Source organism: Aotus nancymaae, unplaced genomic scaffold (genome assembly GCF_030222135.1).
Source record: "Aotus nancymaae isolate 86718 unplaced genomic scaffold, 86718_ANA_hifiasm-v0.15.2.pri h1tg000048l, whole genome shotgun sequence".
NCBI classification, from domain to species: domain Eukaryota; kingdom Metazoa; phylum Chordata; class Mammalia; order Primates; family Aotidae; genus Aotus; species Aotus nancymaae.
Window position 1 is genome coordinate 15,762,344 of NW_026988462.1, and position 27,677 is coordinate 15,790,020.

Below are 27,677 nucleotides of genomic sequence, written 5' to 3' on the forward strand. Positions count from 1 at the left end.
ATCAAATAAAGAATTGCAGTTTTCTTGCTAATTCTTCATTGAAAATGAACAGAGTTACATCTGGTTTTTAGCAAATTGTTCCTTCCTTTCAAAGAAAAGTTACTTGTAATGAGTCACAATTTTAGTTAGCTCCAAACGGAGTAAACAAAAACCAAAAAAGAAAAGAAAAAGAAAGCAAAATGGTATTATAGACAACAAAACTCAGCATTCTGACATCTGATTCAAGGCAAAACACTAGTTACCTTCCACCTTCCACATCACTCTCACACACATACAAAAACACACAGAATTTATTACTAATTCCTTTCTAATAGGTGGCCTTAAAATCCCCTGGGCCAAAGAAATTATCAAAATGAGAAACATACTATGCAGCCAGGTTGGCAGTCCAAGGGAGTCAAATAATTGGTCTGGATACTTGAAGTTATCATGTACATTGTTATCCACCTAAAACAGGAAATATTATGTCTTGCACCATTGACCAATCTACTATATTTTTTTCTCTATATAATTTTGATTCTAAACAGAAGCTAAATTTAGGGTATTGTGTAATGATTGTTTCATGATTATTGGGAGTGATCCATATTCAGCAGAATAAAAATGTCATACTTGTATAAAAATGAGAATACACCAATGAAAATCTGGAAGTCACCTTAGTATAACAGACAGAGAAGAGTGGTTTCATATGATGGCCCATGTATGGAACAGCTTGATCAGATTTTATGTGCCCACCCAAAAGTGGAAGGAATGCTCCTGACATTTTACTTGTGATAGTGATATTTCGATAAAATATTTTATTATTAAAATTGCATATTTGGGATATGAGAATGTGCACAGTGGTCAATAAAGAGATGTAATATCATGAAAACTTAGTCCTATTTTTCTGGCAACTGTGCTGTCTACATAGGGAGGTTTCTTCAGCATCACTCTTCACACTGCATGCCTTTCATACCTTTATTCTCTGATGACTGAATGACTGAATGAGAAATGCATCTGATCTAATCCTGAGACAGTCAAGTTTGGGAATTTGAAATGGGATTTACCAGACAGCAATTTGGGCTTAGCACGTGATAAGCAGGAACCAAAATACGCACATTAAAGAAGGTGAGGATATTTACCCAAATGGGAATCAAAAGGCAGAAAAACTATCCAAATAAGGGAAAACCTTAAGCAAATTGTCATCAAAATTTTAGTAAGAAATGTAGCTTTTATATCTATCTATCTGTCTAAATGGAGATATATACTTATGTATAAACCTCTATCTATCCATTCTCTTGGTAGCTCTGTGTGTTAGGCTGTTCTTATGATGCTATAAAGGAATACCTGAGATTGAGTAATGTATAAAGAAAAGAGGTTTAATTGGATTGTTTTTCTGCAGGCTTTATAGGAAGCACAGTCCTGGAATCTACTCGGACATCTAAGAAAGCCTACAATCACACTGGAAGGCAAAGGGGGAGCCAGCGTATCACACGGAGAGAGCAGGAGAAACGGTGTGGGAGAAGTGTCACACACTCTAAACAACCAGATCTCACGGCTAACTCACCCACTATCTCAAGGACAGCACAAAGGGGATGGTGCTAAACCATTCATAAGAAATTCACCCCCATGAGCCAATCACCTTCTAATAGGACCCATCTCCAAAAATGGATATTACATTTTCACACAGGATTTGGAGGGGACATCCAAACTAGATCACTCTGTAATTCCTGGGCCTAATCTATTAAATATCTCTTGTTCTATTATTATTCATGACTCCCAGTATAACATAACACAGTAAGTGATTTTTTTTTTCTAAAGATGCCTTATGTTATTTTGAGCAAGTCACAACTAATTTTCTTTGGTTTCCTCAATTGTGATATAGGTATAATAACTAGTATACACATATTTTTTTACAATGCAGAAGATAACATGTAAAAATGCCTCACAATTTATAACACTATTTCAGGTTGTGTAACAACTGATTAAACATTTAAAATCAAATAATAAATTTTGAGTTCTACGTTGTACCATGGTTACTAACATATAAATAAATATTGGATTAATTTGAGAAAACAATTAAGTATGGCATAATAAAAGCCTAACCATAAACAGGACTATGATTAAAATTTATTGTAGAAAAGGAAAAAGGAAAAACTAAAATTAGGAAATACTGTGGTTAGGAGACTAGTGTCTGGCATCTGATCTCCTTTTTAATTTTTTTTTTTTTAGGTTCAAATTTGGTGACATTGAGCATATAGGTCATTTACTCTTTTTTAAGATTCCATTTTTATCTGTAGAATATGGATGATAACTGAATCTACCTCATAGGACAGGTTATAAGTTTAAGTGAGAATATATATAAAAAGCCTTTAACCAGTTTCTCAGTTAAGTCCTCAATAACTGTATTCAGAATAGAAATACATGACATTCCCATTACACTTGCTATCACCATGATGCATCCTAGCTTTGAGATCATCTGCCACAGGATCATGGCACACAGCAATATGTCTTTATGCCAAGTCAGCAGTTCTATCATCTTTTACTCAAGTAACTAGTATGAGTCAGACCCAGCCACTATGAAGCACTAGTATTTCATATGTAAGTCAAATTGTTGATCCCCACCTGGCTCAGTTGGTTAAGAAAGACAGTTAAATAACAAACTAACAACAAAATCTGTATTTTCTCTTCCCTGTGGTGAATGTAGCTCTCATATTCCACTGTTATATGTATATCCAACCTCTTATAAAATTGTTTTATTTTTCTTTTCCCTCTTTCCCTGGTCTCTATATTTTTCAGACCAGGAACCATGTACTTTTTCCTTTTAGTCTCACCAATATGTGGCAAAAAAAAAGCTTTAAATAATAAGCAATATAATAGAGATAAGTCTAGGGCCATTGTGTAATATAGAGGAATTTAAAAAAATGAAATCAATTTCTGTAAGTAAACAAAAATAATTTAAATTATATGTATATCAAATAAAGTCAGAAAATAGAAACATATCAAAGTTACAATATATAAAAACAATGAAAATCAGTAAATCTGTTTTTCTAATAAATTCTCAATTATAATTTATAACATTAATATAGTACCTTTTCTATTTTAATACAAGAAATATATTTAGAATTTTTCCTTAATAAAATAACTTCACTGAATCTATCTTTCCTCCTTTAGAGTGGCATCTTTAAAAGAATCTCTGTGGTCATTCACAAACCAGAGTGAGTTGCCTGTGTTAGGTTTTTATGCCTCATCAGAGAAATGGACCCATCTACTATATCTATGAAGATCAATGACCTTTCCCTAGCAGCTCTTAGCTGATTTACATGGAGCAGAAAGAAACAAAAATCCTCCTTTTGACTGTAGAACTCAAATGAGCAAGCATTTGAGCTCCAAAGACAGGTCAAACACTGCTGTGAACTGAGATTATCAAGATAAAATACTTCAGTCTCTGTCAATAAGGGAAAAATCTAATGTCTAGTATCTCCTAGGGAAATTAATAAACAAACAAATAACATATCATTTTTCAAAGCCACCCCATGAAAGAACATAGTATATTCTGAGTTCTCTTCTTACAGCTGCTTCTGTAATAAAAGAATCATCACACCCCCACAGAATTCCACGTGCATCCCCCTCCCTAAAAGGTTTTTATGTACAGTCATCAATTTATATACTTTGATGAACATTAAATATCAATTGTGTTTGCAATCATTTTTCATATTATTGTTACATGAGATGATGTAGTTCTAATTCCTCCCTACAATATCCCATTTAGTCAATAATATCTCTGATTATTTTATTGTTCTCATAAAAACATAAATCCAAAAAATTTTACCCAGCAACAATTTTTCAAGTAAGTGTACACAGATCCTGTATTAGAACTTTTCAAATATATCTCTTCTCAATGCAATGGTAACATTGAAGATCATGGACTTTCATATAGAACCGTTAGCTTATGTATATATTCTAGGTTGATGAAAGAGACTGGGAACATAGTGGACACACAAGCACTCAAAATAAAAAGAAATGGAGTATCTCATGGGGTGTATGGCAGAGATAGATAATTAACGGAACGCTTAAGGTCTGTGCACCTTTATACAGAGTAAAATTGCTGGTGAGCAGCTGCTACCTATTTCCATTAATGTGAGGCCAGCTCTGGTGAATGGAAATGTAAAGTTAAAATGATGTGGATTGCAGTGTTCCTTCCTCATACTCTTTCACCTCTCCTTGAGGCATTAAAGCCCCCATGTTAGTGATGATGATATCATAAGTTGGAGGAAGCCTGGATTCCTGAATCACTCCTTGGAGGCCAGCCATGAGCTGCTCAATTGAGTACAACTGAAATGAACTCTTTATAAGAAAGAAATCAACTTTTATTAAGCCACTGGGATTTTTCACTTGTTTGTAATAAATCCTTCTTTAGTTGCCCAAACTAAGGTAATGGTAAAGGAGAAGATATGATTTTAGTCAATCGACAGGCAGGGACTAGAATTAATGAGAATCTTACTTTGCTCTGCTATTTATTCCTCTTTTTACAAGTTACGCCAGGTGTGTCCCATCTTTTCGCCTCCTTGGCCACATTGGAAGAATAATTAACTCGGGCCACATACAGAATACATTAACACTAATGATAGCTGATGAGCCAAAAATAAAAATAAAATCGCAAAAAATAAAACCTCATAATGTTTTAAGAAAGTTTATGAGCTTGTGTTGGGCCAAATTCAAAGCTGTCCAGGGCCTCGTACTTTACACCGTTTCTACGTTTTGCCCTTGTTACCTCCTCTAAAACTTGATGCTCAGGAGAACTAGATAGGATGGGAGTATAGAACAGCATGGCTGTAAGAGGACAAGAAAAGAAAAGATAGAAGAACAATCTCTTCTTTTCACCTTTGCTCATCTTTCTAACATTTAGTATGGGAGGCAAGAGTAAGAAGGAATGAAGGAGAAGGCCTGTGTTTTGTGTGACGGAAAATAGCAATAAAACAGGCTTCCCCCCGTTTCTTTCTCCTTTCATATTTGGCTCTACAGTTACAGACCAGAATCAAAGCTGCAATTTTAAATCTGTTCAGAGAAGAACCAAGCAACATAAGAGTTTTCCTACGGCTCTCAATTTCAGTGGGTGAGAAAAAACACAGCTACAGAGTATCGCAGTATTAAAGCGAAGTCATGAAAGTACTAATAAAGCCATACTCACAGGTATTGTTCATGACGACTGCTTATCCTAACACTGGGAAGTCTTCAAAATTTTCTTAAAATTGGAAAGGCTTCAAGATCGCTGACTAGAGGCGTATGGCACTTGCCTCCTCCTCGAAGAACCAACAGAATGAGTAGGTAATTACACTTTAAATAGGCCATCTAAGAAAGAACACGGGAATTCACGAGAGAAGTGACAGGAAACACCTGGGGCAAACAAGGAGCGAGAGTCAGAATAGCCTGCTGAACTGGGATAGGCTAGTACCCCAGATAAGCCCCCTGGTTTGGGAAAAGGGTAAAGTGAAAAACCCCCAACAATCCACATACGCCTCAGGGACTCCTGCAATCCCACCCATGGGAGAGCCTCTTGACCCTTGCATACGCTGAGATAACATAAACAGCTTCCTGGAGACAGCATGACAGCTCTGTTCCAGAGAAAGGGCTCATGCTGAGTCCCACACACCTGGTGAGTCCTAAGCAGCTGTAGCAAGGAACCATTTTTTAGATACCAGCCTGCATCCTACCTGGAGCCCAACACTGCCTGCATTCACATCCCTGGAGCCCTATTGATAAATCCCACTGGCAGCCACTGCTGTTGTTGGCTGCTGCCACTAGGGCCAAAGTGCAAGCCATTAGCAGTGACCCCACCATCCCCAGCAGTGGGGCTGCAGCTCATCCTCTGCCATTGCCCCAGAGCATTCCACCAGGTGCCTGGGAATCAACTCACTCCTGCCCACAACAGTTCACACCTGCATGTACCACCAGGGGGCTTGAGGACAGATCTCGGGCCTGACAGACCCAGCTTCACTCCTCACCCCTCCCTAGTACCCGAATAAGTGCCTGGGGTTCCCGGGCTCACACAGCCCCATCCATGAATGTTGGCACCTAAGCACTCCTCCTGGGGGCCTGAGGTCAGGCCAACTCAATCTACCAAAACCAGCATAGTTGTACATCCCATTTGCAGACCAGGTGACTGTCCCACCTAGCCCATTGCTGTCACTGCCAACACCAGCATGAACTGCTAGGGAGTCAGAAGCATGTCCCACCACTGCTACTGCTGTCTCTTAAGCCGTACCTGTTGCTGAGAGTCCCGAGTACCTGTCCACCTGCCTAGCCCATCACTGCCACTGTCAGTACTGAGCAAGCTTCATAAAGGCCCATGAATTGGCCCACCTGGACCTGCTAACCCTGGTGCCAGCTATACTTAAATCATATAAAAGAGACTTTAAGTCAAAAACTAAAACATTACATAATGATAAAGGGATAAATTTAGCAAGAGAATATAACAATTTTAAACATGTATACAACCAAAACTGGGGTACCAGATACACAAAACAAATATTATTAGATCTAAAGATAGAGGTAAACTATTAATAATTTGGGATCCTTCCCAGCTACTCAGGAGGCTGAGGCAGGAGAATTGCTTGAACCTGGGAGGTGGAGGTTGCAGTGAGCCGAGATTGTGCCACTGCACTCCAGCCTGGTGCCTGGCAACAGAATGAGACTCTGTCTCAAAAAAAAAAAAAAAAAAAAAAAAAATTTGGGATCTTAACATCTCACTGTCAGCTTCAGACAGATCCTCTAGACAGAAAATTAACAAAGAAATATTGGATCTAAATATTGAACTGTGCTTTAGGTCAAATGGACCTAACAGACAGCTACAGAACATTTCATTCAGCAAGTACACATTCTTCTCATAAGCACATGAAATATTTCCCAGAAGAGACCATATGTTAGGACATAATACAAATCTCAACAAATTTAAAAAATCTGAAATCGGGCCGGGAGTGTGGGCTTATGCCTGTAATCCCACACTTTGGGAAGCCGAGGAGGGCAGATCACCTGACGTCAGGAGTTCAAGACCAGCCTGACTAACATGGTGAAACCCCAACTCTACTAAAAAATACAAAAATTAGCCGGGTGTAGTGGTGGGCACTTGTAATCCCAGCTAGGGAGGCTGAGGCAGGAGAATTGCTTGAACCCAGGAGATGGAGGTTTCAGTGAGCTGACACAGTGCCACTGCACTCCAGCCTGGGTGACAGAATGAGACTCCATCTCAAAAAAAAAAAAAAAAAAAATCTAAAATCATATGAAGTATCTTCTTTGACCACAATACAATAAAACTAGAGATCAATAACAAAACTATGGAAACAGTACAAATACATGGGAAATACTCAACATACTCCTGATGACCATTGTGTCAAGAAATAAATTAAGGAGGATATTAAAAACAAAATTTGAAGGGTGGGTACAGTGGCTCAGCCCTGTAATCCCAGCATATTTGGAGGCAGAGGGGGCCAATGAGTTCAAGACCAGCCTGGCCAACATGGCCAAACCTTGTCTCTATAATAAATACAAAAATTAGCCGGGCATGGCAGCACAGGCCTGTAGACCCAGTTATTTGGGAGACTGAGGCAGGAGGATTGCTTGAGATTGGGAGGTGAGGTTGCAGTGAGCCGAGATCATGTCATTGCACTCCAGCCTGGGTGACAGAGCGACACTGTCAAAAACGAAACAAAACAAAACAAAAAACCTCGGAAACTCAGCAAAAGCAGAGCTACGAAGGAAGTTTATAGCAATAAACATCTACATCAAAAAAAATGTATCTATCGATGTACCTGATGAAAAAGCAAGAACAAACCAAATTCAAAATGAGTAGAAGAAATAATAAAGATGAGAGCAGAACTAAACAAAATAGAGACTAAAAAACAATTTGAAGAATGTACTAAGTGAAAAGTTGGTTTCTGAAAAGATTAAAAAAATTATGAATTGCTAGCTAGACTAATCCAGTTAAAATGACAGAAAACCCAAGTTACAATCAGAAATGAAAAAGGAGACATTGCAACTGATATCAAATAAATACAAAAGATTATCAGAACAACTATAAGCTAACAAACTGGAAAACCTAGAGAAAATAGATAAACTCATGGACACATACAACCTACCAAGAGTGAATCAGGAAGACATAGAAAACCTAAACAGACCAATAGCAAGTCATGAGATTACTTGACTTCAAAATATATTACAAGGCTATAGTAATGAAAAAGAATGGTATTGATGTAAAAACAGACAAAAGCCAATGGAACAGAATGGGGCACCTAGAAATAAATCCATCAATATACAACCAATTGATTTTCAACAAAGGTGCTAAGACTATAATTGGGGAAAGGACGTCCTCTTCTAAAAATGATACTGGGAAAACTGGATACTCGTATTCAGGATAATGAAACTGGACCCCTATCTCTGACCATATAAAAAAATCAATTCCAGATTGATTAAACACTTACATGTAACACTCAAAGTTATAAAACTACTAAAAAAATCATAGAGGAAATGCCTTTGGACATTGGTCCAGGCAAAAATTTTATGGCTAAGACCTCAAAAGCCCAGGCAAAAAAACAAAAATAAACAAATCAGACTTCATCAAATTAAAAACCTTCTACATAGCAAAAGAAACAATGAACAAAGTGAAGAGACAATTGGTTGAATGCGAAGAAATATTTGCAAACTATTCATCCCACAATGCATTAATATTAGGAATATAGAAAGAGCTCAAACAACTCAATAGTAAAAATACAAATAATCCCACTAAAAAGTAGGCAAAGGACATGAACAGATATTTCTCAAAAAAAGTCATACAAATGGCCTACAGATATATTCAGAGATGCCCAACATTACTAATCACCAAGAGAATACAAATTAAATCCACACTGAGATACCATTTTAACCCAAGATGATAATAGAACGACTATCATTAAAAAGACAAAAAGTAACAGATCTTGGCAAGGAGGTGGAGAAAAGGGAACTCTTAAACACTGTCGATGGGAATGTAAATGTATAGCTGCTATGGAAAACAATATGGAAATTTTGCAAAAAAAAAAAAAAAAATGACAAATAGAACTACCATACTATTCAGCAGTCCTATCACTGTGTATCTATCCAAAAGACAGAAAGTCAGTATATCAAATGAATACCTGCACTCCTGTTTATTGCATCCCAATGTTTATTGCAGCACTGTTCACAATAACGAAGAGATGGAATCAAACTAAGCATCCATTGGTGGACAAATGGATAAAGTGTGCTTTATACGTACAGTGGCATACTATTTGGCCATAAAAAAATAAAATCCTGTGATTTTCAGAAACCTGGATCGAACTGTAGATCATTATGTTAAATGAAATAAGTCAAGCATAGAAAGACAAATATCATGTATTCCTATTCATATGTGAAAGCTAAAAAATTCATCTCATAGATGTAAAAAGTAGAATGATAGATACAAGAGGCTGGGAAGGGTGTGTGGGTAGACAGGGTATGGATGGTTAGATAAAGAGGGGATGGTTAATGTGTACAAACATACAGTTAGATTAAAATAATAAATTCTAATGCTAGATAGCAGAGTAGGGTGATTACAGTCAACGACAGTGTATTGTATACTAAAAGATACACTCTTGTTTACCTGTTCTTATACCTATTAATATATCAGCAGGATGAACAGATGAACAAGAATGTACTTATTAATATACAACACACTATTACTTTGTACAATTAACAGGTACAAATTAAAAGGTACAAGAATGGATGAACAAGAATGAAGTCTGTATGTCTCATATAAAAAGTAACAAAAGTAACAAAATAGCTAGAAGAGACATTTTCCAAAATGTTGAAGTAATAAATACTCAAAGGGATTTACACCCTAAATACCTATCATTACAATTTCTATGCATGTAAAAAAAAATCACATGTACTCAATAAATATATAAAAATATTATTTATCCATAAAAAGTTGAAACATTTAAATGATTCAAACCCTTTATGTTTAATTTAATAATGTGTTGAATGTAAATACAGCTGACCCTTGAACAACTTGGGGAGGGAAATTTACTTTATCCTTACAATAAAGTCATCAAGAGAAAAAAGTTGTTAAAAGTCATAATCAAAATATATTTACTATTCATTTATTGGAATTGAATCATCACAAAGGTCTTTATCCTCATCATTTTCATGTTGAGTAGGCTGAGAAAGCAAGGAAGAGGAAGGGTTGGCCTTTCTGCTTCAGAGATGGCAGAAGTCAAAAAAAATCTGCATATAAGTGGACCCACACAGTTAAAACTTGTGTTATCCAAGGGTCAACTGTACTTTGCTTAATCTAAGATGAAGAGGATTGAGTTAATCAAACCTAGTTCTCTCCCTAATGTGTGTGTGTGCACATGTGCATGTGTGTGTGTGTGTATGTTTGTGTTTTGAGTCAAGGTCTCATTCTGTCACCCAGCCTGGAGCACAGTGGTATGATTATAGTTGACTGTAGCCTCGACATTCTGGGCTCAAACAATCCCCTGCCTCAACTTCCCGAGTGGCTGTGAATACAGGTATGTGCCACCACATCTGACTAATTTAGTTTTCTTTTCTTTTTGTGGAGACGGTGTCTCACTATGTTGCTGAGGTTGGTCCGGAACTCCTGGTCTCAATCAATCCTCCCACCTTGGCCTCCCAAAGGGTTGGCATTATAAGCATTGTGAGCCACTGCACCCAGCCCTTAGAATATGTACTTTTTAAATTTTTTCATTTGTATGAGTTTTTTTGGGGATTGTATAAGATTCTATTGGGGAATATGATAGATTTTTCCAGAGTCCAAAAAGCATAATTAGCATCAACATGTAATATTAATTTACGATAGAATTAAAGTGACACACTGTGCCACTTTAAATAGATGTTCTCAAGCATTATTCCTAGAAAATATGTGAATATTGGACCACAAATGCTACCAAATTAAAATCAGGTCATGACAATGTCTCAAAATTTGCAAACATACAAACATAGAATACGCATATATGTATACATGAATGAGTTTGAACTACCATAGAATATACTGCAGACTGTTATTTAAACAACAGAAACTTATTGGGATCTGAAAATTTAATGATCAAGATTCCATCAGGATTCAGTTTCAGATTGGGGCTCTCTCCCTTGCTTGCAATGGTCTCCTGCTTGTGTGCTTACATGGTTGACAAAAACAGAGAGAGAGAAAGAGAGATTAAGATATTTCTCTCTTTCACTTTTTAATAAGGTCAGCAATCCTTTCAGACCAGGGACCCAGGCTTATGACCTCATTTAGGCTTCATTGCTTCCTTAAAGCCCTATCTCTAAATATAAGCACTTGAGGAGTTAGGGCTTCAACATACACATTTTAGGAAGACACAATTAAATCCATAGCAATGTATATGGCACAGATACATAAAGACACACACAAGGCAGATAATTTTCTCAATTTGTAAATTTTTAAATCAGAAAGTTTGTGTCTATTCTCATCTCTCTAGATAATGTAATATCTGATGCCATTCACTAATTAAATCAATAAGGACTTTTTAAAAAACCTACTATACATGAGACACTGTTTCTACAGTGTAATATGTGAAGACAGATGATTAGCAAGAAATAAAAATCAAAAGTAAATAACACAGTATGTTAGAAGCTGAAATATGCTAAAGAAAAATGTAAGAAAGTTAATAGATATCAGAATGGATGAGCAAGAATGAAGGGTCTGTATGCCACACAGAAAAGGAACATTTGGGCAAAATTTAAAGGAGGTTTGACAATAATTGGTCATAAAAATAACTGAGGAAATTATATCCTAGGCAAGGGAACTGTGAGGATAAAATGCCTAAGAGAAGTTATTTAAAGCAGCAACAGGACAGTGTGGCTAGTGAAGGTAATTAAGAAAGAGAGAAATGGAAATGGGTTAGAAGCCAGATTGCATAGAATTGCACAGGCAGTTAGCTGTAAACTCTTTATTAAAACTGTAAGTGAAAATTGGAATCATTAGAGCATTTGAACAGGAGTATTCTAATTTAAGGAAATTTTTTAAAGAATTTATATTGCTGCTATATTGAGAATTGAAGAGGATAGATAACAAAAGAGGAATCAGAGACCAGTTAGGTGGCTATTAAAATAATACAGGTAAGAGGCATCTAACTGTGTTTCTGACCAGGGTGGTAGCACTGGTTAGTAAGGGCTTCTGAATTCCTCTTGAAAGTATTGGTATTAGTCTGTTCTTACATCGCCATGAAGAACTACCTGAGACTGGATAATTCATAAAGAAAAGAGGTTTAACTCACCCACGGTTCTGCAGGCTTAACAGGAAGCATGACTGGGAAGCCTCAGGAAACTTACAATCATAGCAGAAGGTGAAGGGGGAGCAAGCACATCTTACCATGGCAGAGCAGGATAGAGAGAGAGAGATGGGGAGAGAGGGAGAGAGACAGAGAGAGAGAGAGGCAGGGTAAGTACCACACTTTTAAACCATCAGATCTCGTGAGAACTCGCTATTACAGAAACAGCATGGGGAAAATTCACCCCCATGATCCAATTACCTCCCACCAGGTCCTTTCCCTGACACATGGGGATTACAATTTGATGTGAGATTTGGGTAGGGACACAGGCTAAACCATATCAGTAGTGTTCAAGAAAGATACACTTATGGTTTGCATGTAGGTGATTTAACATCAAAGGACATGGTTAATTTATATTCGTTATATTTTTATCACTATATTTTACTGGAAACAGCAACAAGACTTTTATCAAGTCCCAAACCTAGTTCTAAAATTAATATTCTGGAATGCAAAAATGTTTCAACGAAAGTAGGCTATAGATAGATTTAACATAGACTAGCTTGACATATTAAGTACATTAGAAATCACTGGAGCTTAGTGAAAAGCTAAATTTAGAGTAGGTAAAATGGTTATTTATTCAAGCAATGCTATTCCTTTCTTTAGGTATCATAACAACTTAATAAAATCTTCAAATATGTTCAGTTCTATGTAGACAATAGCATGATACATTCTGTTGGCTAAAGGTCCTGAAAATGCCTACTTGTTTATGGTTTCAGGAGTCTCTCTAAAGGCATAGCTGGAAAATTTTAGCCCTGGATGCTGTCACACTTCTGACTTCAGTCTGGTTTGAGGCTGATACTATAGTAGCTGAAGGTCTCTGCTAATTAGAATCAAATCTCTTTATATGCCAGCTATTACTAATTCATTTCTGCTCTCAGATTTCAACATCAGCTTCTGGCTCCATATATGAGATTTGTCTGCATCAAAAGGGAAGTCTGCATATGTCTTAGTTTGTATGTGAACAGCCTAAGAGTCATGAGGTCACAGAAGTACAGAATTGCCTTTCAGAAGTTCTTGGGAGATCAAATTCCAGTTTTCATATTTGGTTATTGTTAAAGACACACAATCCTGGAGTGGCACAGTCCAATGCTACTGGCTCATCCCTGCTAACATGTGGGCTTCTAGGTCCTGTTTCTAATATATGATTGTTTATCTGTGGCACTTTCAGTATAATGCTGGTTCCATAAAATAAACTAACAGTCACTTTAACATCCTTTTGCTAGGTGTAAAAATGTAGGGGCAATTTTATGGATTTTTAATTTTTAAAAAAGTAAAAATTAAATACAATATGCAAGCCAGATGCAGTGGCATGCATCTGTATACCCATCTACTCAGAAGCATGAGGTGGGATAATCGCTTGAGCCCAGGAGTTCAAATTCAGCCTAGCTGACACAAGATCTTGTCTCTAATATATATATATTATTGTGTGTATAAATATATAAATAATAAATATGACATTGTGTATATAAATAAATATATGTATATGTACACACAATATCAAATCAATATTTCTGTAAGAAATGCTTAAGAAAAAAAACTGTGCTTAAGAAAAAAAACTTAATCTAGAGAGCTGTGCCATGCTGGCAGGTGTCTGAATGCTCTTTGCTGAGATAGACAAAGCTTTGTCCTGTTATGCAGGATATATCTTGTATCCTAGCTGTTTATTTCTGAAAACTCAGTCCACAAAGGACAACTGGGCTAAGAAATCTATTTTAACAAGATAGTGCAGAGAATAGAACATCTTAGTAAGTGACTGAAAAGTTATTGCTTCAACCTCTAGACTATGTCCAAAGATTTTACCCCAGTTGTTTTTTGTTACCTGCCTACAAGCAGAGAAGCTTGACATAGGTCAGGACCCCTGTCAGTGTCATAGTAATGCAAGTGCTATTGAGGGTACCAGAACCACGGGAAGTATCAAAAGGAATGCAGAGGGGAGAATGTGCACATCATGAGTGTATCTCTCAATTGCCCGGAGACCCTGATTTCTCAGTTACTAGTTTGAAAAAGAAGACGCCAAAATGGCCACATACAGGGGGACTTCAAAAAGTTCATGGGAAAATAGAATTAAAAGATAAAAATATAAACTTTATTTCTCAACATAAGCTCCAGAAAGTTCAAGACACTTTTGCAAGTGATGATACTAGCCATGTAGTTCATCCCTAAAGAACTGAGGGTCCTTGGAATTTAACCCTGTCAATATAATCTTTTTTTACATTATTACCTGAAGAAAAATTGGTACTCTTTATATTTTTTTTAAGATTAAGTAGCAAAAAGAAGTCAGAAGGAGCCAAATTAGGACTGCAAGGTGGATGTCTAATGATTTCACATTGAGACTCGCACAAAATTGCCTATGTTCGGTGGGAACATTGTTGTGGTAGAGAAGGATCTCTGATAAACGTTTCCCCAGGCAGTATTTTGCCAGAGTTTTGGTTAACTCTCAAAACACTCTCATAAGTGGATATCATCGTTCTTTGGTCTTCCAGAAAGTCAACAGGCAAAATGTATTTAGCATGCTAAAATAACTGTCCCTGCGATCCTTGCTCTCAACGAGTCCACTTTTGTTTTGACTGGACTGCTTTCACCTCTTGACAGTCATTGCTTTGATTGTGTTTTGTCCTCAAGACTGTAGTGGTAAAGTCACTTTTCACCTCCTATTACAATTCTTTTATATTTTTTTATTTTTGAGACAATGTCTTGCTCTCCCACCTAGGCTGGAGTGCAGTGGCACCTTTGTAGCTTACTGCAGCCTTGAAATCCTGGGATCAAGTAATTCTCCTGCCTCAGCCTCACAAGGAGATGGGACTACTGACATACACCACCATACCTGTCTACTTAAAAAAAAAATTAGAGAGATGGGGGTCTTGCTATGTTCCCCAGGCTGGAATTGAACTCCTGGCCTCAGGAGATCCTTCTACATCAGCCTCCCAAAATGCTAGGATTACAGGCATTAGCCACAATCCCTGACCCTTCTGTTACAATCTCTTTAAAAAAATTAAAATTGTAAAAAGCTTCAGAATCTTGATCCCAGTTGTTGGGAATTTTCATTGAAAACTCTGACCTTGTCTGCATCTGATCTGGATACAATGGTTTTGCCACCCCTTGAGAAAAAAGTTTGCTTAACGTTCATTTTTTCAGTCAAAATTGTGTAACCCAAATCAATTTAGATGTCCATGGTGTTGACTATTGTTTCTACTCTCAATTGTTGGTACTCTTCAATTAGTGTATATTAGTCTACTCTCACACTACTATAAAGAACTACCTGAGACTCGGTGATTTTTAAAGAATAGAGATTGAATTGGCTCTCAGTTTTGCAGGCTGTACAGGAAGCATGGCTGGAGAGGCTTCAGGAAACTTTCAATCATGATGGAGGAGGAAGCAGGCACATCCTACATGGCTGGAGCAGGGGGAAGAAAGAGGGAAGGGGGAGGTACTGCACACTTTTAAATGACCAGATGTATGAGAACTCACTATCAGGAGAACAGCAAGGGGGAAATCCACCCCCATGATCCAATCACCTCTCACCAGGCCCCTCCTCCAACATTGGAGATTACAATTCCACAGGAGATTTGGGAAGGGACACAAATCCATGCCGGATCATAGAGGATGAAAATTAATTTTTATATTGCAAACTGACATGAATGGTGTGCTTTTGCGGGTTTCATATTCAACATTTCCTTTGTTCTTCCTGAAATGAATTATCTGTTTGTCAGCTGCTGATTTATTGGGGACATTGTCCCCATATGCTCTTTGTGAAGTGTCAATGATTTTACCATTTGTATTATTAGTCTGTTGCTGCACTGCTATAAAGAACTGCCCAGGACTGGGTAATTTATAAAGAATAGAGGTTTAACTAACTCACAGTTCCTTATGGCTGGGGAGGCCTTAGGAAACTTCCAATCATGGCAGAAGGCAAAGGGGAAGCAAAGACTTCCTTTGCACGGTGGCAGGAAAGAGAGCTAGCAAGGGCAGGAAAAATTGCCTTATAAAACCACCAAATCTCATGAGAACTCACTCACTAGCATGAGAACAGCATCGGGGCAACAGCCTCCATGATCAAATTACCTCCCATTAGATCCTGTCCTTGACACATGGGGATTGTGAGTATCACAATTCAAGATGAGATTTGGGTGGGAACACAAAGCCCATCCACATGAGCATTCTTTCACCCCAGCTTCACCATACATTTGATGTTTGGTCTTGCTTCAATTTTAATAGAACTCATGTTGCTCTAATAGTGGTTTGTTTCAAACTGGTATCTTTCTTAGTGCTTCAAACTAGATCCTGTTCAGACATTTTATAAAATTTTAATGCATTTACTTTGGTGCAGAAACATTTTGAATTCCATGCATAGTTTTTTATAGTATACATTTTCCATGAACATTTGAAGCCCCCACCTGTCTGCCTTATCTCATTATGAAGCACTATTTTACATTTGTATGAAAGGTATCATCAGCTAGTTTACCTTTTACAAGTATCTGTCTCAAGAAGTGAAGAAAGAGCAAAGACTTGCTGAGAAGAATCAAGGCATGGAGTGCACATACATTCTGAGGAGCTAGTTTTTCCATTTTGAAGCAAGCCTTTTTAAAAGGAAAAGTGTGGCTTGATTACCATCCTATTCCACTATCTAACTGTAGGTGCTATGAGCTATAGACTAAAGATTTGGCTACAGTGTAGACTAGTCTACTAAGTATATCCTGCATCTATTTTCTCTCCAAACTCTAACATCAACATATCACTTGGCTGTGAGCATCTCTCTCATAGATTTACTTCTACCCAACTTTAGAAGCAGGTGGCATGATTTACCCAATATAGTCTGTGGATTTTCTTCTTAAATATAACTAAACATTATTTGTTCAAGATAACATCAATTTTGTTATTAAGGTAGTTAGAAAGCAAATCTCTAACGCATTTGCTTGCCTTTTAAAGATATCTAAGCTTTAAAATTGATATGATCATGTCTTTAAAATTGCATTTAGCTGGGCATGGTGGTTCACACCTGTAACCCCAGCACTTTGGGAGGCCGAGGTAGGCAGATCATCTGAGGTCGGGAGTTTGAGATCAGCCTGACCAACATAGAGAAGCCCTGTATCTTAATACACAATTAGCCTGGCCTGGTGGCGCATGCCTGTAGTCCGAGCTACTCAGGAGGCAGAGGCAGGAGAATTGCTTGAACCCAGGAGGCAAAGGTTGCAGTGAGCCGAGACTAAAAAAAAAAAAGAGAAACTGCATTAAAAAGAAGTCCAAATAAAATTCAAAGAAACAGACAAAGTAGATCCAAAACAGATTCCCAAACATTTAAAATGGGATAAAGGATGCTCAGTCTGCTAACAGAGGTTTTAAATAAACCAGGAAATTTCTAATAAATTTAAATTAGATGAATTCTTTTGGTCCAATTTATAAACAAAATTTGGCTCAGCAAAATTTAGTAAACTATGTCAAAAATGTTTTGCAATGAAGTGGAATATGATGTGTCCTCTACAGTAATCTGATAACCATTAATATGTCCTTCAGTCTATCAAACTTGTTTATAGTTTCATTGTTTGAAATAGAGATGATTAACATTTTGGTAGAATAAACAATAAATCAAAGCTAAGTGACAGAAGAGGATTTTGACCTATGCTTCATAATTAGAACTTCATTTATGTTTCATCATCATAAATAAAATCATTTAAAAGAAAAACATGCATTCCATTACAAAGTACTAGAAAATAGATTATGAACCTAAGAATATTTAAAAGATTTAGAAACTTTAGTAGTGTAGATATAAACTATCTATCTTTATATAGGAAAATGCAAGAATACAATAAACCACATTCTGACTGAAGATTTTATGTGTGAAATAAGCAAAAAGAAAGTATGTCGCTGTCTTGATAACAGCATATCAGAAAAGTAAAGCCATTTTGTCATTTTAAATTCCATTTTCTTTAAGTTTAATTGAGCTTCCAAATGCTGAACCAGCAAAAAGTAATGTAAAATTTATATTAGCCAAAAAAAAAAAAAAGAGTTGGCAACAATGTAAATCATTTGGAAACTCTATTTTGGATATGCCTTTAGGCTTTAGAATTAGTCATAACAGCGTCAATTTTTATTCCATAGATAGATATTCCCATTGGTAATCACCTTCTGTCTGGTAAATATAGCACTATTAAGAGAAAGAGAAATTGCTTAAGACTTTGACATGTTTATCAGTCAACAGCGTGCTTGTTATTTATTTTTTTGGAAAGTATATACAATGTATTTTGATTCAACTAGCCCACCCTTATGTGACTGAAATCACTTTAAATATAGTTAGAGTTATCTACTATATAGAGTTATAGCTAGTTACTTGGTGAACCTATTAGAAGGTTATTCTAGTCATGTGTGATGTGACATCAGAATCTCTAATGATACTTCTAATAAAATCAACTTTTTACTATAAAAATTTATTAAATCCTTTATGATTTCTAAAGAACTCTAATGACGATATTAATTATTTATTATAAATATAAAATTTTCTGTCTCCCTATTAGGGTCATGATTTTAGTAGTCACACAAATATTTATAATCCTCGGATCATGTGGCTAGAAATAAATGAGAGGTTCAGGTGAGGTGAGATGGATTCAAAATAATGAACAAGGGACAGAAACAAATATTTATGTCAGAAAACATGGGAACATTGGGGAAAAAACGAAAAGCAGTTCTTAAAATAGAGAAGACAATAAAGAAAAAAGTAGCAGGGTCAAGGAGATAGGTATTTAAGCATTTGGAAGAGAAAAGGAAATGATATTCAAGATATAAAAGAAACTGAGAACATAATTTAACAAGTTTTCCTAACATATGCATTTATATAACCTCGTTGTTTTTGAAATCTACAGTTCATTAAAGAGCACACAGTCAGAGCTAGCTTCCTGTTTGAAGAAAAAGAAAAGAGTCCCTTGTTCAAGTATATAATTCACAAAAATCTCATCATGTTTTTCATTTTTCTCTAGTATAAATTTATGTTAATTGCATGCCGCTTAAATGTGGTTTTACATATTTACTCTCAGCAGCTCACTTTTAGAGCTACATTTATTTTCCCACAAATGAGTCTTTCAAATCTTCAATAAATGCTCTTTCAATATTTGATATGGTGGTATATATGCATTTGCTGTCTTATCCTAAATTAAATGTTTATTTGAGACACTTCATTTAAAGTGTTTTCATTTTCAACTCATTTTAGTTGGAAAAGCAATCATGCAGTCTCATTGAAGCTATCTCTCCTCTGCCATTATTGTTCTTGTTAGTTGTGAAGTAACCTGAAAGGGGGGAAAAATAAAGCAAAATGAGAAACACATGCAAACAAATTGTAGCTTCCATTCTTTACAATGGATATACGGCACACACACTAAAAAAAGGCTTAGCAATAATCTCTAGCTGTGCCAATTCATTTCACAAAAACCTATTCATTCATTCATAACAACAAAATAATACAAAATGAATGTCACTAGGGGGAAAATCCTTTACTTAATAACCACATCAACAGCAGGTACATTTTTTATTTTTGTATATTAGAACATGGGGACAAAAGGCTTGCATTATAAATAAGGAATTTGCGGTTTATATGTGAGAAAATAGCTGAATAGCAAAAAAAACTATTTTTCTTATTGATCACAATTGCAGACAAAATGTCACGAAGTCTGTGAACAAACTATATTACTTCATTTTTTTTCTTTCCACTGATGATTTTCAATATATTAGTATATGCTTCTATTATTTCTAATGCTCACACCATAGGCATAACTTTACCCCTCTTTCTCATGTTAAGGATAAAACCTATGATTCCCTACCTCCTTATTTTCCCCTTGCTATTTAGGAAGTAGATGATTCATCTACTAGGGTGTAAACCAAAAGGTATTGGAGACAGGTCTCAATCAATTTACCCATTTATTTTGTCAAGGTTAAAGACATGCCTACCAGAAGAAATAAACACGAAATCACAGGAACAGTCTGTAGTCTGTTCCTTTTGCCAAAGATAATTTTGAGGGCTTCAATATTTAAAGGGGAAAATTGAGCTGGTGGGGAAATAAGGAAGGTGTGGTAATCCACATGTTGGAAAAGAAAGGAGCAGGTAGGGTAATAATCAATTACGAATTCACCTAGCACTCAATAAGCGGGCACTTTACATAAGATAAGGTGAACTTAGAGTAGCTATCTGGGGACATATTTAATCTTTAAATATTTAATCTGTAGCTATCTGCTTAGGAACAAAAAGAAAGGCAGTTTCTTTCATGACTCAGTTTTCAGCTTAATTTTTTTCATAGTGAATTGAGGTCCAGAGATTTTCTTTTCTTTTCACAAAGGTATAGTCACAGGTTCTGAACCAGTGTATTTATTTCAGCTTGAAGTAAATAGAAAAACATGTATTTAGAACTTAAGGTAAGATCACATAATCTCTTCAGTTGTTGGAATACCAGACTTAGCAAATTAAAATTGTGTGCCCAGTTAAAATTTGAACTTCAGATAAACAACATGTATCTTTTTAGGACGTGAAAGGAAAATAAATCTTGAGGCCATAACTCACCAAGCCAGAGGGAAAAGTCAATCTGGGAACTGGGTCACACAAGTCTGCTGCCCCTTTGGTTCCTCAATAAGATAGTTACAAAGATAAAAAACTACATACCTCCCTCACAATTTGCCCACAAGGAAATTCCTTCTGGGTCCTAAGATTTTACTCTAAAACAGCTATGTTGAATTTATAGCTTATCTTCACAGGTGAGGAACAAAGAATAGAACTCAAAGTCAACCCTTTGCTCACCTGAGAAAAATGCATATCTGATTGCTTCCTCTGCCCTATTCTTTATGTTATCAAATGTAAAAATGCAGATTCATGGAACCAGACTAAGGCATAAATAATTACACCTCTACTCACCTCTTACATGTTATAAGTAAAATTTTGATGCTGCAAAAGAAATAGCACTCAAAGATAAATTCTCTCAGCAAGGCAGTTTACTTCTATAGAAGGATGGAGCAATGGTTGGCTGCATGCTTGGACAAAGGGGGAAGGGGTACTTATGCCTGATGGGTGTCATCCCTACTGCTGTGTCATTCCCTTATTGGCTAGAGTTAGACTACACAAACTAGACTAATCCTGATTGGCTATTTTAAAGAGAGTAGGGGTCCAAGCTGGAGGGGCAGGGTGGGTGTTTTGGCAGGAAGGATGGTTACGGGCGGGTCAGAGCAGGTAGCTAGGGTGACCTAGGTCAAAGAAGGTGACCAGAGCAGGTGACTGGAGAAGGTGACCAGGATGAGTCAGGATGGAACCTGGGGAACACATGTGAACTGATTAGAACAGGTGGAGAAGGTTGTTTACTGAAATTACAAGGAAAATAAACTTTAAAATAGAGAATTAAAGAGTAAGAGAGCTGAACACACTGACATTCTTTGAAGAGAAACATTGGGTTCACTATAACACACATGTATATTGTTTACCTGGTGAAAGGATCAAGGACTCAAAAGAATGCAACAGTTTGTCTCTTATCTACCCACATCTTTTAAAAATTTATTTCTCTTTTGCAAATATCTGCCCTTTCTCTTTAAGTATTAAAGCCCTCAAAATCATCTTTGGCAAAAGGCACAGACCTGTCTCTTGGACATGGATCCTTAACTTTGGCAAATAAACCCCCTAAAACGATGGAGACTCATCTCAGTAATTTTCATTGATTTTGAAGTATTTTTATCAAATACAATGCTTGGGACATACATATATTAAAAAAACCTAATTGTTGTTTATTTGAAATTCAAATTTCATTGAGCTTTCTCTATTTTATCTGGCAACCCTATTTGGGAGAAATATTACGCTCCCAGCTATAGAGCTTTATTCCTTAATTTTTCCTCTGTCGTTCCAGTAGTAAGAAATACTAAATTATACAGTTTCTCCTCCATTATTATGGTAAGTTACTAAAGACTGAAATAAAACAAAAAATTACTTAAATAAAATTCATCAATTTAATCATCCTATTAAATGAAAATATTGAACTTATTCCCTTTATGTTTACTAAGTGAATCTGATTGAAACAATATTCATTCCCTATTCATTAATCCTATTTATTATTTTGTATTAGTTTAAATTTTGTGGTGCTATTTTGTGTACTTCAAGTCACAGATTACTTCACCAGAATACTATGTATATTGCCTGCCTGGCATTTATTTTATAATCTGATAAGAAATTTTTTTGCTGTACATGAGTATTTGAGAAATAGTACTATTTCAACTTTTTGTCTACATTTTCTTCAACGCTCTCTGGAGAAAGATGGAAAAGGAAGACAGAGACAATGAGAGAGAGAATGCAAGGTTCCTTCTTGATAACTTTTAAACTTTCTTTCAATGCATAGCTTTTTTTAAAAAAAAAAAAGAATTTTCAAAGACAATGATCCTATCACCTCTATTTACATAAATCTCAAATAGAAGATTTTGCTAACCAATGTCTTTCACTTTTCTCACAGGTCTAACCCTCCTTAGCAACTTAGTAACAATGAGGTATAGAATGAATATAGAAAGCTTTGAGTTACTGCAGGTGACATTATCTATGGTCTTTAAAAGTAACACATAAATTTGGTGGTTAAATGTTAAAACAAACAAAAAGGTCTGCTCTCTTTGTTGCTGGCTTTTCTTTTTATCTACTTTCTTATCAAATCTTAACTATTTACCTTAGTGCGTTTAAACTCCAGTAAAAGCATCTTTGAAATATAGAAGTTATCTTCAACAAAGATAGAAAAAGTCAATATATACATATATATGCACATATATATTTGATTTTCACCAATTGCATGAGTGTGAATCTCTGTATGCACATTGCTTTAAGTTAATGCTGTCTGGGAGTATGAATTTTTTCCTTTTATCCTATAGAAATAGGTTCTTCTGAACTCCATATGTGAGAAACTGTATGTCACCTTGACTTAATGAGCTCTGTGAGGTCTGACTGCGACGTGGATGGTATGGCGACCCCTGTGACCTGCACGTACAGCTCTGGAGGGCCTTCTGGAGTTAGAAAATCTGAACTAGCTGGAAAATAACGAAAAACGGAAGGACGATCAACCCCTGTGGCACCTAACTGACCTGAGACATTCTTCTATTGTTTCTTATTCCAGCCTCAATTGACAAAGCCATTGGACTTTGTAACTGATGTTGGTCACCCTCGTGACTCCACACCCTACGACCCCCTCTCAGCTTGCAAAAACCTCCCAAACCTATAAAACCAACTCCTATTCCACCGCCCTCTGCTGACTCTTTTCAGACTCAGCTCACCCCCACCTGGGTGAATAAATAGCCATGTTGCTCACACAAAAGCTGTTTGCCGGGGTTGTCTCTTCATTCAGAGCGGGCGTTTTAACAAGCTCCTTCTAATGCTCCTTTCTTTTTTACCAAAATTTCAGCAAGTCCAATGGTAGGCGTCTTCATTTCTAGAGCTGGCATTAGTATTGTTTTGTTGCAAATGCCTAGGAATGCCCTTTTATTATAAGTTACTTAGGATAAAAATCCTTGAAAATTATTGGCCCCCTGCCTATTTGACTTTTAGAAATTTCCCTAGAGTTATGCAAAGAACAGTAACACAAATCACAAAGATATTAATAATTATAATAGTAGAAAAATGTCAAGTTTAACTGCCTAGATAATCACACTATAAAAAGGTAGGATTTAATTAAGAGAAGAATTTATTTGGGAGGCCTAGACTGGTGTATGCCCCTTAAAATGGATTTATTTGTTGTAAGTTTACCAGATGGTTCAAAATTCATAGCACAGCACATCATATGCTTAAAAGAGGAATTTGAGACCTATCCATTTTGCAATGAGTAAACATTTAAAGACTTTTCTAAAGTTTTTGGTTGATACTGTAAGATTTAACTTTACATTAGTAAATAAGAGTGCTAATTTTAGAAACACTTAAGATTAAGCATATTAAATCATCCCCTTATTCATGCTATATCATTCATGACATATGAGATATCATGAATTTTCCTCCACAGTAACAACTTTCAAATGCAGTCTGGAAAAATAGCGATCTCTAACGTGATTTATTATGTTATGTCATCACCTTCAAATAATTTATGTGACTATGTTTATGTGGTGCAACATCCATCACATGTCAGTAATACTATAAATTTGAGCTATCCTTTGCATATTTGCCTTTATTTTTAATTCCTGTTCATGCTTGGAGGGCTTTAAAGTAAAAATTCAAAAAGTTATGACACATAAATACTTTAAAAAAAAATCTCACCCAAGCATGCAGAATCATTTTAATAGTCTAGGCAAATTCATTTAAATGAAGAAATATTTAAAAATGAATAATCTGCTATAGAGCTACTTACATTAATTCTTCTTAAAATGAAGTGTTTAAAAGTTCATTTACTCATAATAATGCAACTGAACAGTTTTCTCTGTTTAATTAGCTGTTATTTCTATCAACTATATAAAAATACCCCACATTCAGCAAATCTTCATTATCTGAGCCTGAGATTGGCCAGGTGTGCCAAAACAAATTTAAGATAAAATGCACCTATATGTAAATTCTAGACCTAAACAAATCAATATGCAAAATATCTTATATCCAATGATCCATTCTGAGAAGAATGAAAAAATGTGTCACTCTCAAGTGGCATGAAAATTAAGTTTGTCTTAGGAAAATAAAATATCTTTGGAAAAATACCAAACATATAATAATATCTGAGTGGATAATTTGACAAAAGTCTATATAATTTTTCATACTTATAAAATGATTTTATAGCATGTACTCGTCTTTTTGAAAAACAAAATAAAGCAACTTTTCTCAGGAGACCCCCTACCATAATAAATATTTGGATAAGAGCCAGAAGAACAGACCTGGTGTTCTAGGCCCACCTTCCCCTTTACTTTTACAGTAATCTTTAACAGGATATGTAACATGCTATGTGTTCAGTGCCATTTTCTATGAAATGAAGTAATTATATTTAAACTCTGTAAAATATATAAAGTCCTACAAATATATAATTTGACAACTTAAAGTTGTCTTCCAGCTTTTCTTTTCTCTTTAACAAAATGAAAGGTCCATATAACCTATGAGATTTTAATATTCTCAAGATTTGATTCTCTGAATATTTTGAAGTTACTGGTTAATGATGTTATTAAATTTATTATATTAAGTAGCTAAGTGTGTTAGGAACTCTTCATCTCATGTTTAAAAAATGTAATCAATTCCAATTTTTAGTCTGATAACAGATCATCACAATCTAAATATAACCCTGTTCATAAGATTAACAAAGATTATTAGTGAATTTTATATCAATGTATTATGCGCCATAAGCATTGAAATGTGGGCTTTCTTTTTTCACTTTGATATCATTAGCGTTAATAATGTGACTCACCCTGAGAATTCTCAGAGATAGGGTATGAAAAGAGGATAAACTAAGGAAAATATAGACGAGGAAGAGGTAGAAATAAGAAAGAATGAAAAAAAAAGCCCATAATGTGTATTAAAAGTAGATTCAAAGCCTGAACCAAAACTAATTACTGTAAAATGGATTGTAAGCTTTCCTTGCCAAGCCAGTTTGAACATTGTGATAAGATTAAAATCCTGGTAGATTTATACTGAATATTGAATATTTTGATGTAAAATAATTACGTAAATGCTCAGCATTATGGCTAGCACATAGGGAATTCAATTACTTTGTTTTTTTACTACAAATCTGATTACAAACCTATGAGTTGCATAACTGTTTAGTTATTATTTTCATTCAATTCACATTAATACTTCCAGTATTAAATTTTTTTCATATTTTCTATTTTTACAGATCATTAACTCCAACAAATTTATTTGTTTGGATATATTAGGTAGGAAAAAGAATAGGGTAGTGAGTAGGACTCTGACTCTATATTATAACCTCTATAAGCTTATAATATAGTATGAGATGGCAAAAAGAGATTAAGGAATAAAACACGGTAGTATATTGTAGGTTAATTTTTTTAAAATATGCAATAATTAAAACAAGAATTAATATATAGCAGCAAGCAGCAAAAAAGAACAGTTCTAACAAATAGGGAAGTAGGAAAAGCTAAAAAATTCATATTTGATTTGGGTCTTTAAAATAAATTTTAATCAGATTTCATGCATTTATTGATAAAGATAACCTATCTAAATTAAATTTGAGTGGCCAGGCCTGGTGGATCATGCTTCTAATCCCAGCACTTTGGGAGGCTGAGGAGGGCCCACCATGAGGTCAGGAGATCGAGACCATCCTGGCTAACACGGTGAAACCTGGTCTCTGCTAAAAATACAAAAATTAGCTGGGTGTGGTGGCACGCATCTGTAGTCCCAGCTACTTGAGAGGCTGAGGCAGGAGAATCGCTTGAAACCAGGAGGTAGAGGTTGCAGTGAGCCAAGATCACACCACTGCACTCCAGCCTGGCAACAGAGTGATACTCCATCTCAATCGATCAATCAATCAATCAATAAATGTGAGTGTATTGAATGGCATCAATTGTGAATTTATTAATACAAAATAATTGTTGAAATAGACTTCAAGCATGGGTTTTGCTTTCAAAACTGATCTGCATTTATTTTGTACCTAAGAAATTTTTAAAAAAATATTGTGTTTAAAATAATATAATTGACTCTTTCTGAATTACCATCGACACATATCTGCTTTTGTGTTTTTAGACAGGACTGTGGGTTAAAAGTACTTTGGGAAATAGCTTCCGTATTGCCAACAAGTGAGATGTCTTCAAGTAGCACTAAGGGAGCTATTGTTCTAAAATTTATGCTCTAAATGTGTATAGAAATTGCTGTTTATCAAAAATTAATATGCTCACAGATCCCTCTAAAATATGTAAAATATTAATGTTTCATATGAAATTTATAGTTGAAACATAAAACTCAGGAGAAAAAGTGCAATATTCACTCATTTCCATATGTAGATCATTATACATGCATTATATTAGGACAATGAAACAGATGCTAAACCAGATTTCCTTCTCACACAAATACACAATATTATTGACTCATTCATCAACAATGTGATCAATATTCCCGACATGGTACTAGGTTCTGGGCTTATTGTTGAAAACATAAAGGACAAGATTCTTAACTTACTCATGCTCAGATTGTTATCTGAGATGGATACATGGCGAAGCCACACTGAATTTTGTCATGAGATAATGATTCCCTACAGTTTAGATCTATGTTTAGTATTTTATCTTTTAAGTAATTCAATGTGATAGCATCTTATATGCATGAATAGGACATTTTAGGCCCCTGAATTTCTGGTATGTTTCTTTCTCTAAAGAATAGAGCCCTTTCTCTAACGATTTAAAGAAAAGGAGATCTTTACAAGTAACAGGCAGACAGAGGTAGTGCCCAAA

The 27,677-nt window shown here is 35.6% G+C and overlaps 1 long non-coding RNA gene across 1 annotated transcript in view; it reads right to left on the minus strand.

The window, feature by feature from the left end:
• LOC135268968 (uncharacterized) overlaps positions 1-12,361 on the minus strand; it is a 29,220-nt gene extending 16,859 nt beyond the window's left edge. Inside the window, exons 1-2 of the long non-coding RNA XR_010337299.1 lie at positions 12,276-12,361; positions 5,165-5,370 (exon numbers count right to left, since the gene is read on the minus strand). This is a non-coding gene — a long non-coding RNA (uncharacterized LOC135268968). The remainder of the gene's footprint in view (positions 1-5,164; positions 5,371-12,275) is intronic.
• Positions 12,362-27,677: the final 15,316 nt, after the last annotated feature.